General features: G+C 36.3%; 1 pseudogene; it reads right to left on the reverse strand.

Annotated features, from left to right (window-relative positions):
• Positions 1-12,963, reverse strand: part of LOC110195383 (charged multivesicular body protein 1B2-like) — a 29,287-nt pseudogene extending 16,324 nt beyond the window's left edge.
• Between the last annotated feature and the right edge of the window lie 201 nt (positions 12,964-13,164).

Below are 13,164 nucleotides of genomic sequence, written 5' to 3' on the forward strand. Positions count from 1 at the left end.
TCTGGAGAGACAAATACCAGCATCCTCCTATCAGTTCTTCAAACAGAGCAATGCAAAATAACTTCCCAGTTTTCCTCTTATATACAGAATAAGTTATATTACTAATAGGTGTTGGTGATGCTTAACTGGTTTCCTGACTTTCCAAGGGAATGCCTGTTGGAGTGAGAAGGGGTTGCCTGTTGCTTCCACCTCTGCATCTATACCTCTAAATGATCTTTTATCATTATTTGAGAGGTGGAAGAAGCAGAAAAGAGAGGGGTAGGGTGAATCTGGCTCTCCTCCTTTGGCCGACCCTTATTCATGGAGTTAAGATGGGAGCCTTTTCTCTTGACTGACTCGGCTGAGGACTATAAAATTTTTACAATCTGTGCAATGTCAAAAGTGAGAGTGGCTGATATCAACAAAGAAAAGAACAAAGATGCTGTGAAATTTGTCCATGGCCTGAATGACTTTTCACTTTTCTAAAACAATTTCCAAAATTTAAAGCCTGCTATCTATGTGGGTGCAACATACAGGTTAGCAATTACCCAGGACTTTTATTCAGTATTTCATATATTGGGGTATCTTACATCTGTGACACTTATTGACAGGCAAATATAAAGAGCTGAACAAAGCCACTAGAGCGAGGCATCCCAAATTACATCATGAGACTACTCATCATATGTCATCGCATGCCTACAAAATGCTCTTCCTAACCAGACATTGGGTAAAGCTTTTATAGACAATCTGTACATAGGAATCATAGTGTAGTGGATAGGGGTCTCGTCTTAGAGATAGGGTGAGCCTGGGTTAATGTCCTACCTCATACACATACTGTGTGGCCCTGGGGAAGTCACATAATCTCTCTGTGCCTCAGTTTCCTCATCTTTAAAATGAGTGGTTCAGACTGAATGTCTTCTAAAGTTCATTCTAGCATTAAATATATGATTCTATGACTTCTCAATTATCCCTCATAATGGAGACAAGCAGCAACACAGCTAATGTACCAAAATGGTAGATCATCCTAAAGTCACTTATATGTAGGTTTTGGATATATTATGACTTTTCATCCCTGTATTGTTTCCTAATTACATTTTCTTCAATTGATATTAATATTACTTTGTATTTCCCAAATCTACACCAAATGGCAGAACTTTCCTGGCCAGCATCCAGCACAATGGTAGACATTTGCCAGGAATAACCTCCCCCTTCCATCTTCCTTTTCTCCAAGTGAATAATCATTTCACAGATCAGTGAAAGTTTGCAAGGAGAGAGTTTACGTATTAAATACATACAGATTCCAGGTTGATGGGACATCTGAAAATATCTGGTCCACTGCACAGTTTAGCTACTTCATAATACAGATACAGACTACACCCACATAGAGGAAGTGACTTGCTCAATGTCACCCAGTCAATTAGTGGCATAGCCAAGATTAGAACCCAAGTCCTTTGACTTCTGGTCCAAGGTTCTTTCTGCTATGTCACATTTCTGAACCTCTCAAACGTGTATGGAAGATTATGAGAAAGAGTTGAGAGTGAAGTTGAATATTTATTTATCACATATTTTACCCATAAATAATATCTACATTTCTAAATACCTTCATTATTTTGTCTGAATTTCTAACACACAAAGGATCAAATGAAATAGCATACATGAATCATTTAGTAAATTTATGATAAATGCTAGCTATTATTATTCTTCAGTTTCTGAAATCAAGCCTTTTCAAAATGTGCTTGAGTTCACCATAGTATTTGATTTAATTAAACAAGCATTTATCACGTCTACTGCTAAGTACCAAGCTCTCTATGGGGTTATTGACCTCCATGCCATCTTTCAGAAAGGACAATATAAAAATGTGATAGAAGGGAAGTCTGTTTGGATGGTGTTTATTTTTAAGTGAATGTATATCCACTATGTATTAACTCATGTCTCTGAAACCACATACAGATATATCTTAAAGAATGTTGCCTTAACTAATATTGCTTAACAATAATATTAATACATTAAGAACAGTGTTATAAATCATTTGTCCAATTGCCCATTAGAAAAATATTTCATTGATTCTCTTCATCCTTACATCACACTGATTTTTTGGAAAAAGACCACCCTGTTCCTCTCTCCTGACTTGTGACAAATAAATTAGGTAAAAAAAAATCCCAACTACATAGTGAATACATCTGACAACATATACAACATTCTGCCCCAGTAGTGGCTTACCTTTCTACTGTAAGGAGAAGTATGTTTCATGATTATTCTCTAGGACCTTCGAAGGTTTTCCAGTTACTTAGAATTTGGCTTTCTTTTAATGATCTTTTCACTTACATTGAAGTCATTGTACATGTTGTTCTTTTGGTTCTGCTTATTGTACTATGCATTAATTCATATAAACTTCCAATGTTTCTCAGAATCTTCATTTTCATGATTTCTTCTTTTGTAATAACAATGCATTAGATTTGTATGCCTTTTTTTTTTCATTTTCAGTTAGTGGATACTCACTTTGTTTCCAGTTCTTTACTACTACAAGAGAGATGGTATGAATATTTTAGGCCTTTGTTTCTGTTTTTTAATACTTAGGGCTATAAACCCAACAGTAGGATCTTTGGGTTAAAAAATCTGGAAAATTTAGTCTATTTTCTTGCATAATTCCAAGGTGACATCTGGACAAGTTGGAAAACTTCAAAGCACCATCAGTGGTTTATTAGTGCATTTCTTTTTTTTTTTCACAGCCCCTCCAATATTTTTTTCATTCTTTATCTGCCAATTATCAGGATATAAGCCAATATCTCAGAGTTATTTTAATTTGCATTTCTCCTACTATTAGTAATTTGGAACATGGTTTCAAATGGTAATTTAAAATTTGTAATTTTTCTTTTGAAAACTACTTATTCATATATATTGATCACTTATGTATTGGAACATGGTTCTTAGTGTTACATATTTGTGTCAATTTTCTATTGTATCTTGGATAGCAAATGTTCAATAGTAATATTTGATCAAATATATGTGTTCATTCTACAATTTCTATCCATATTCTATTTTCACTTTTTTGTGTAAAAGCTTTTAAATTTTATGTAATGAAATTTGTCAATTTTGTGACCTTCCTATAAGTTTTTGACCATATTATAGACGAAAACCTATGTTTTAAAAGTTGTTTTTTTAACATAAATGAATGCTACTACATTTTGTCAAAGGTTTTCTGCATCTATTTAAATAATTAAATACTTATTTGTGTATATAATATATACATTATATATAGTATACATACAATGTTATATATATACTTGTGTATATATAATCATATGTTTGTTATTTTGTTTTCATATGACTATTTGCAAATAATTTTTCTAATGCTGCCTTATTCTCATATTTCTGGTTTTAATCCAACTTGATCACAGTGATTTTTTTTGCCATATTTCTATAGACTCTTTGCAAAGATTTTATTTAAAATGTGTACAACAATATGCATTCATGAAATTTATTCATAATTCTCTTTCTCTTATTTGTCTCTCTCCAATTTGAGTATCAGGATCAAATTCATGTCATAAAGGATTATGAAAGAATATCTTCTCTGATAATAGTTATTGTAGCACAGGTTTGAATTATCCTTTAAATGACAAAATTCTCATAATTCATTTGGCAAAGAATCCTCCACCCCACCCTTTGGCATTTCACTTATGACTCATTCATTTTTTCTTCAGAAATTGCAATGTTTAAGAGTCTTCTTTCTTGATATGATAGTTTGGGAATTTCATATTTTTACAGATTCCTATTCACCTCAAGCTCAAAGTTTTGCCATTATTTGTGTGCAGTAGTTACCGACACTTTGAAATTTTTATTTTCTTCTCTTTTTGTCTTGGTCAAGTTAGCAAATGGCTTATGGAATATTTTAGATTTTTCAAAAAAAAAGCTTAGCTTTATCTGTTCTATAGTCTTTGTTTTTGATTCTTTCTATTTATCTTCTAAATTTTAAAATTTCTTCTTTTGTATATGTTTTAGGAGGGCTGGTTTGTTTTTTTCTATTCTTTCAAATTGCGTGCTCTGTTTATTGATCTTTTTTCTATTCCATTAATATAATTAATATAATATAATTTCAGGGATATAATTTTACTTTGAGGGCTACTTTAGTTGCCTCATAAATTTTTATGCATTTTCTCATTATTATAATTGTCTCAATATTTATTGTTTTTATGACATGTCGTTACTTAATTTCAATTAAGGTCAAGCATCTCTGCTTTTTTTTGGTATTAATTATTGTGCTATGGTAATTATGTTCTGTAAAAAATATACCCATTATTTCAGACTCTTCATATTTGCTTATGACTCCTTTGTGCCCTAGCATATGATCAATTTTTGCAAAGTTACATATGGCATGCTAAAAAATAAGCAATTTTAATATTCCTATTTTGATGCCACCATTGATTGAACAAATCTGTTTTTTCAAGTAATCTGTTCCACTCTTTCTTTTTCTTATTTATGTTGGATATATTTGACTCTGATGGAGGTATATTAAAAGTCTCCTATTATTCCTTTTTCAATGTATTTCTATAATTTTTTAGCTGTTCTTAATAAGTTAAATACCAATTCTTTAGCGTATATATATTTGAAAATGTTATTTTTCATTACTTATGGTATTTTAAAAAATAATGTAGTTTTCCTATTGGTTCCTCTTGATATTTTTAATTTTTATTATTGCTTTATTTCAGATAATGTGTGCAACTATTACTTTCTTAGAGTGCTCTATAGTATAATAGTTTTTTTCAGAATCTCTCAGTTTTGCTCAGTCTCTATTTTATGTATTTCTTATTTTTAGTAAATTGTTGCATTTTGTTTTCTGATCTTCATCTTCCTTTTATTGGGGAAGTCAATCCATTCACATTTAGTGTTGTAGATTTTTAAAATTGTTGTTTTCTTCTATTATAGCAAATATTTCCAATACATGTATTTACATGCATAATACACATGCACATGTAATTTTATGTTATAGAAATACCATATATATATATATACATATATATATATATATATATATATATATATATACATATGTATATATATATATATATATATATATATACATCTATATTTATAACTATATATATAGCCAGAAATGTATTAGTAACACCTATTGAGAAGACTTTTTATTTTGTCAAGAAGTTTTGGTTCCTGATTTCCTGTTCTCTGGATTACTGGCTCATTTAGTTTCTGATTTTACAATTCTAGCCTGCTCTCTGGTACCTACTGGCTTTTTGGTTCCTGAGTGCAAGTCTATTTTTAACTCATTGGCCACATGTGATCTAAGGTATCTATGCATATGAAAAACTGTTCTTCTTACTTTAACTACCAGGAAATGCTAGACTATCTATCTGGTGATAAGGGTCATGTGTGGTGAGTTTCATGATAACCCCTATAGTTATTCACTTCACCTAATACATTTTGACACTCTGTGATAACCAACAAGCTCGGATAACTAGCTACCTCTCCCTTTTTATAGGTAGCAGCACTTGTCTCATTTATTTAGGGAGTTATTTGTGTGAATTTATCCAATTAAGTGGCTTTATATTATGGTTTGTAGTGAGTGCTCTATCAGTGGGAAAACTCTGCCCTTTTTAATGCCGCATTTCAATGGAAGGCAATCTCACAAGCAAGGCAGTCATTTGAATACAGCTTGAAAGTATAGAATTCTTTACTCATAATCAGGATGAAAAATTAAAATAACTGGATACATTGAAATAAACACCGCACAGAGCATACATCCATGGTTCCTCCACGTCTCAGGTAACCTAAAACTTTTTAACCTATAACCAAGTCATTAAACCCAGAATTTCAATTTATTTGGGGTACTTCGCTTCAAGCCTACTCATTGTCTTTAGGTAATTCCCAAAGAAATTCTACGAATTAAAGGAGATACAATTTGGAGTCCTAGAATCAAACTTTCTCATCCTTTTTGACATGGGGAAGAGAAGACATCACATGAGCTCTGAATGTCTAAGCATTAGAATTCTCTGCTGGATATCATCTTGGGGAGTTGGGATGTCACCATTCTAATTCTGACAAGTATATGGGGTATGAATCATCTTTGCTCTATTTTGCAGCCGTGAATACAAAAGGAAGGGATTTCCATGGGGCAATATTGACCCATGTCTCTCAGACCTGTTTAGTCCCTACATCCCTTTCTCTGTCCTTGCTCCTTTTCAAATTCTCACGCCATCTAGTACTCTAGGTCACTTCTGCCCTCAAAGTGATGCCTTACCTTCTCTTTGGTTCTTCCCTTACTATCTCAGTAGCTGAAGCTCTGTAGGTATGTCCACCTTTAATTTTCTTCAGAACTTTATGGGTAAGTCTGACTTGACATATGGGTCCAACTGCCAACTGGGAGATATAGATGCAGTTTCTTTCCCCATCGCTCCTTCTCCTCCTTACTCTAAGTAGCCACCTGCTTCACTGCTCTAGACCGGGGTTCTTAACTTTTTTATATGGATGCCTTGGGTAGCTTAGTGAAGTCTATAGAACCTTTCTCAGAATGTTTTTAAATGTATAAAATAAAATATAACATTACAAAGGGAATCAATGATACTGAAATTCAGTTATCAAAATATCAAAAATATGGATCCCAGGTTAAAAACCCCTACATCTAGACTTTGCCTTTCAGATACTTCCAGGGCCTAGTCCCTTCCTATAAAAGGATTTTGTCCTACACTTCCAGCCTTGCCTTGCTTTTTTTCCATTCCTGGATTCCTGACCTGATTATGTCCTCTGCTTTAATCCCTCCCTTAACACTAATGCCTGATCTTATCTTTTGCCTAATTTCTTCTTCCTTGGAGTCAACATTTGTATAAAAGTTAATTTAGTTCTAGCTACTTTCCCTCTCTGGGCCAATTTCCTTATCCACAAAATTATAATAATAATAATAATAGCTATCATTCATATAGTCTGATTTCTGCAAAGCAATTAAATATGTTATCTTATTTAATCCTTATAACAGTTCTGTGGTAGAGGTACTGTTATTATCCCTGGCTTATAGATGGGAAAACTGAGGCTAAGAGAGATTAAGTGACTTACTTAGAGTTACCTAACTAGTAAATGTCTGAAACAGGATTTACTCTCAGGTCTTCCCCACTACAAACTCACATCCCTACCCACAATGCCTCCGAGTTCCCGAGGAAGGGTTAGACAGATAATCTCCAAGGCTCCTTCCAGCTCTAAATCCTAGGATTATAAGAAATGCCAGAATAAAGATATAGTCTAGCAGTGGCTAGAGAGACACTCTTCTAAACTTTCCTATCATGCCATTTTATTGACAAGTCACTGCAAATTCTGTGACTTGGAGACCCATCCTGGCAGGTAAATTGCCAGCAGTTTTAGAACCTAGATTCATAAAGACAAACTTTTTTCAAATTTTAGATCTTACAGTAGAGATCATAGAATTTAGATCTGGAGGAGATCTAAATCACTTAGAGATCTGCCCTTTCATCTCTGCTTCACCTTTATAAATTTATTCAGTATCTTTACCATGACTTCCAGTCACTCCAGCCTTCCCAACCCACCTTTCTCCCTTCACATTCTTGACCCTATAGTTAACAAGTTCAAATACAAACTACCCTCTGTCCTTGAACCCCTTGCCCTCTTCTCTATCACTCTCCTGCCCAACCCAAAAGTGGGGTTACCCTCCCCCACCATCCATATTTTTCCACTTACAATGCAATGCTACTAAATATAGTTAGAGGAAGTCATACAATAGCACTGTTTCCACTACAAATATATATTATCTAATCACAACTGGGTCTTCATTGTCACCGCATGATAAATATTTGATTTTTCCATGACTGCCCTGCCCACGGCAACTGTTCCCAACCTTGTCTCTTCAAGCTTCCAACATTCTCTCTTCCCTTTGCCCTCTCATGGAGGCCCTTGCTTCCTGCTTTCCTGAGTCAATAGAGACCATCTGTTGTGAAAGGCCCTCTCCTCTTCTCCCCTATTGAATGCCTCTTCACAGTATTCATCTTCTCCCTCATTGCCTATATCCAGTCAACGGCCAAGCTTTGTAAATTCTGCCTCCCAACCCGTCTCATGTCCATTCTTTTCTTACACTCACACAGCAACCACCCAACTTTATATCCTCCTTGATATAAGTTCATCTGGACTATTGCAAAGGCTTCCTAAATGTCCTCTTTGCAGGGTAGTCTCTCCCCTCTCCAATCCATCTATCCTCCATATATCTGCCAAGATAATCTTTCTTGAGCTCAGAGCACATCTGAGCTCAAGGATCCTCAGCAAGAATCCCTCCTGCCTCTAGAATCTTAGCTCAGCATTTTAAGTCTTTCCCAAGCTAGCTCTAATCTCCCATGTCTCTTTCCCAAATACTTCTCCATAACCCTCTCTGTTCCAGCCATAGAATCAACTATTCCATAGATCTTCCTCACCTCTACCTCTTAGAATAATAAAAAAATAAAATAATGATAATGATAACAATAATTGTACTTATATAGCACTATATTCCACAAACCTTACTCACCTCTGCCTCTAATAATAATAATGGCGTTTATATATCTCTCTAAGGTTTACAAAGCCCTTTACAAACATTTTCCCATTCTATCTTCACAACAACCCTAGGAGGTAGGTGCTGTTATCACCCCTCTTTTACAGATGAGAAAATAGAGGCAGAGAGAAATTAAGTGATTAGCCCAGGAATACACAGCTAGTATGTGGCTGAGGCAAAGCTCAGGTCTTTTTGACTCCAAGTCCTGCATTCTGTCTACTGCATCACCCTAGTTCCTGTTAAGAATACATAGCTTTTTTCAAGGCTCAGCTTAGGTGCCTTATGTGGCAAGTGGTTCCAAATTATCCTATTTCTTATTACTTTTTCCCTCCATAAATTTTACCTATTGTATTTACTTAGCCATGTAAATGGTATATGCCCCAAGAGAATGTAAGGTCCTTGGTGAATTCAGCTGCATTGATATCATCTAGTCTACAGTTTCTTAACCAGAGTCCATGAACATAGAGATAGAGACAAATGTAGGTGGATGAATGGATAGATGAATAGATAGATAGATAGATAGATAGATAGATAGATAGATAGAAAGATAATAGAGATGTAGATGCAGCTATAGATGCAGATAAAGATGTAAATATAGATATATATTTTATATAAAATATATCATGGTAACTATTTGAATTTAATCAGTTTCCTATGTAATCATTTGTAATTTATTTTATATGTTTAAAAACATTATACTGCAAAAGGCCCCATTGATTTCATCAAATTGTCAAAGAGGTACATGAAATAAAAAAGGTTAAGAACCTCTGATCTAGCCCAATATGCTCTTTAGCATATGGGGAAACTGAAACCCAGACACTTACATTAAAAATCATTTAACATAACAAAATAGTTTTTCCTCCCCCTTTTTATATTAGGGCTTTTAGCATATGGGGAAACTGAAACCCAGACACTTACATTAAAAATCATTTAACATAACAAAATAGTTTTTCCTCCCCCTTTTTATATTAAGGCTTTGTATTCTGCAAAACTGCAAACTCACTTTGGCTCCAGAGCTAAGTAGTGCCTCTAGCTCTAGTCCATAAGAACTGGTTAACTCCCCTCCTCAACACCCAACTGACAAATCTCTTCAGAGTGGACCATTACCCTTGCTGAACTTCCTCATTCTAGCCTGAGTATGGGAGGGAGAAGGAAGCAAGTGGATAAGTGGACACAGGGAAGAGCTTCCAAATGGGACATGATGCTGAAAGTAGTGAGTGCTTGAGGTCTCCTGCCTCAGCCCAACTGGAGAATAACGGCCCTCAGTTGCCTCCTCAGCCTCAATATCTGGCTTTCTTCTTTGCTCTCCTGAAAATCCATCCAGGGCATTCACCCTTTGAAAAGTCATACAAATGCACAGAACTGTGCTTTCAAATAGCCATTAAAGCAGCATCATCCCTTGTGTGTCAAAGTACAGGGCTTTGCAGACATTAAAAAATATCTATGTATGTCAGTTGTACTTGTGTTGAAAATCTCTGTGCCCAAGGCTGAAACATTGAATAGGTATAAATTACCCATATTGTTCTGGGATTCAGCAGTGTCTGAAAATTTGACTCCAGAATGCCCTTTAAGAGAAAAATAAATAAATAATGGATTTAACAAGTAAAAGATTTGCTGGCTTAGCAGTTATTACATTTAACAGCCTGGCCATATTCATTTGCTGAAAAACAGGAATGAAGACTTTGAAAGAGTCTCTAACGCAATGGCAGTTTGATTTGTGACTTATCTCCGAGTACAGTATCTCAGCTCTGTCTTAATTTAGTTCATTAATGTGCCAACAAAGGGCAGTGGATGCAAATTAAGCCCCACAGAAATATAAACAAACAGTGCCCTCTTCTGGACGCTGCTCACATTCCGTGCATACCCAAGCACTATAAATATCGATGAGGGTCCGGGGATGCCGCACACACTGGCATCCATCACAGATGGCAGCTAGATACTGTGTTTATCATTAGTAAATCACCAGGGAAGGCAAGCTTTCCATAACTCACGGGAAACTTAAGGCACTGAGGTTAAAAATAGCCAGGAACGTGCACCTGCTGAATTTGTCTGGAATACTGCATTCGGATTTCCTTGTTAATGTCTCCACAGAAAGGCCACTGTGGCCATTTGTTTGCTTGTCTTTTCTGAGTAACTCAGAATATTCTTTCCAATGGAAGCTCATTTCCAAATCCAGGCAGACGTGTATCTGGCTCAGGAGTGAGGTATGCATGGCCTGCATAAAGAATAATAAAAGTTGTAAGCCTCTACATTTGCGTCAGGATATTCCAAACTGTAGTAGAAAAATCTGGAGATAGAAATGTATTCATCCTACATGAAAAGGAAGGAAAAAGCCGACCTTGAAGCCCATAGATTGATTAGATGGTCTTATAGCAAAGGGCTTCATTCATCCAACATTAATTGAATGCCTCCCCAGTACTGGCGCTGAGCTTTTTGCTCACTGAGGCTAGAGAGATGGAACCTAGGGCTCAAGCTTGGACATTTACATAAGAATCTCCTCATTGGGGGAGAGAGAATATTTATTTCAATTCTTAATGCCAGGAAGCTGTTGAGTAATCTTTCTCTCCACTAATGAGGAGAGTCTTATGCAAATAACTAGGCTTGAGCGTTGAGTTCGAAGACAACTACAAAACAACCCAAACCTTAAGAAGCTTACATTCTACTGGGAGGGACATAGACAACATGCAAACAAGTAAATAATGCAAAACGTATACAAATGCATTTCTGGCCAGGATGTTGAAGATCAGCATTAAAAACCAGAAGAACTGGGAAGGTAAGGAGAAGGAAGTAATACCTGAGCTATGCTTTGAAGCAAAGGACTCCAAGAGGCAGAAATGAGGAAGGAGTATGTCCAGGCCCGGAGGACAGCCTGCATGTATCTCAGAAGTGCATGGGCCAGGGGGCAGCTAGGTGGTATAGTGGATAGAGCACCAGCCCTAGATTCGGGAGGACTTGAGTTCAAATCTGGCCTCAAACATATAACACTTACTGACTGTGTGACCCTGGGCAAGTCACTTAACCCCACTGCCTAGCCAAAAAATAAAAAAAATTTTAAAAATTTAAAAAAAGAAGTGTATGGGCCAGTTGCCATTCTCATGGACATTTAAGAAACACCTGTTTGTATATGTCCCACGCAGAGCAAATTAAAAAGATGTGTTTCCTTCCTCTCCTTTCCTCTTATCTGTGATTCTTGAGAAGAGTCTTTTGATAGGCAAAGAGAGGAACTGGGAGTAAGAGGCAGTTCACTGTGTTGTAAAGGAAATATAAAACCCTGGAATAAAGGAAGGTTATGAAAAGTACATTTAGAAAGATATTTTATCAGAATGAAGAATCAAAGACTAAAAATGAATGTGGCAGTGGGAGGTTGGGAGGGAGACATAACATGAATGACAGGACTTTGCACTGAAATGAACTCTTCCACTTCTCAGTCTGAGAAAAAGCCAGTGAAAGCTTGAGACGGGACTTGAAGAAGGGTGTGATGGGCACCATCAGTTTTCTTTAGTCACCTGAAGGACACTACTCAGGAACAATACCATGGATTCGTTATATGTAATAGACATTTTCTTACAGAGGCTTTTAACTTCCCTGGAAGGCAAGCAGCATTCACTTTCCCCCTCCTTCATGCCCCTCCACCGATTTCTGTTCATATCAAATTTCAGGATGACAAGAAGCACACACACACACACACACACACACACACACACACACACAAAACCACACACAGAGAGAAAACAGCTTGTCTTAAGGTCATTCAGGATAAATAAAACCTCAACTTCATACAGCTCCATTCTCTTCTCCTTTCTCAGAAACAAGTTCACCACAAGCTCAGAGTGGGGAAAAAAAATTGTTCTTTATAAAGCTGTATCTAGAAATTTTTGTGCCTGGGGAAAAGTCAGGAGAGGGATATGGTGGCAGCAGGGCAGAGGAGGAGGGTAGAAGACATAATGTCTGCATATGAAATTAAGAGAAAGGTGGTCTATCTTTCAGATGAGTGTCTGGACCTCATATGCCTTGTGAATGGGGAAAGGCAAGCCTCGCAAGGTTGGTACCATAGCAAAAGGGAGCCTAGGAATCCCATGAACATGAGATCATAAATGTGGAGTTGGAAGGAGTCTTAGAAGTAATCTAGTCCAATCTTTTCATTTTCCAGATGAGGAAACAGGTACAAGGGATGCCTTGCCCAAGGTCAGAAATGTAGTAAATATCAGAGATGAGATTTGAACCTAGCCTATCTGACTCTAGGGACTATGTACCTTCCACTGGTACCATATCGCCACGTGATCTGCCAGAGAACTGCATTGGGAGGGACAGTGGTCACTAGTGAGGGAAGCTTGCCCTTCCTTGTAGGGAGTGTGTATCTCAAAGGTAAGAATGCCACACTGGTCGTCAGCATCCTGGAACAAATCTCCTTTTACCTGGTCCTCATTTTGGCTAAGGTTCTTCATACTCTCTCATAGAGTCTCTCTTGTATCTCCTAACATGGTTACCAATCTTGCTATTTTCCTTTATCTCATCACTGACTCATTTAGTTCTAAATTCTATCCGGAAACAGTCTCATGTCTCACTAAAATTGCTTACTCTAAGGCTGAAACACCATTAATTAATAGAACAAGACCCTAGAGGGACATCTTGAGTACTCTTCCCCA

Source organism: Phascolarctos cinereus, unplaced genomic scaffold (assembly GCF_003287225.1).
Source record: "Phascolarctos cinereus isolate Bilbo 61053 unplaced genomic scaffold, phaCin_HiC Scaffold_7;HRSCAF=346, whole genome shotgun sequence".
In the NCBI taxonomy this organism is placed as follows: Eukaryota; Metazoa; Chordata; class Mammalia; order Diprotodontia; family Phascolarctidae; genus Phascolarctos; species Phascolarctos cinereus.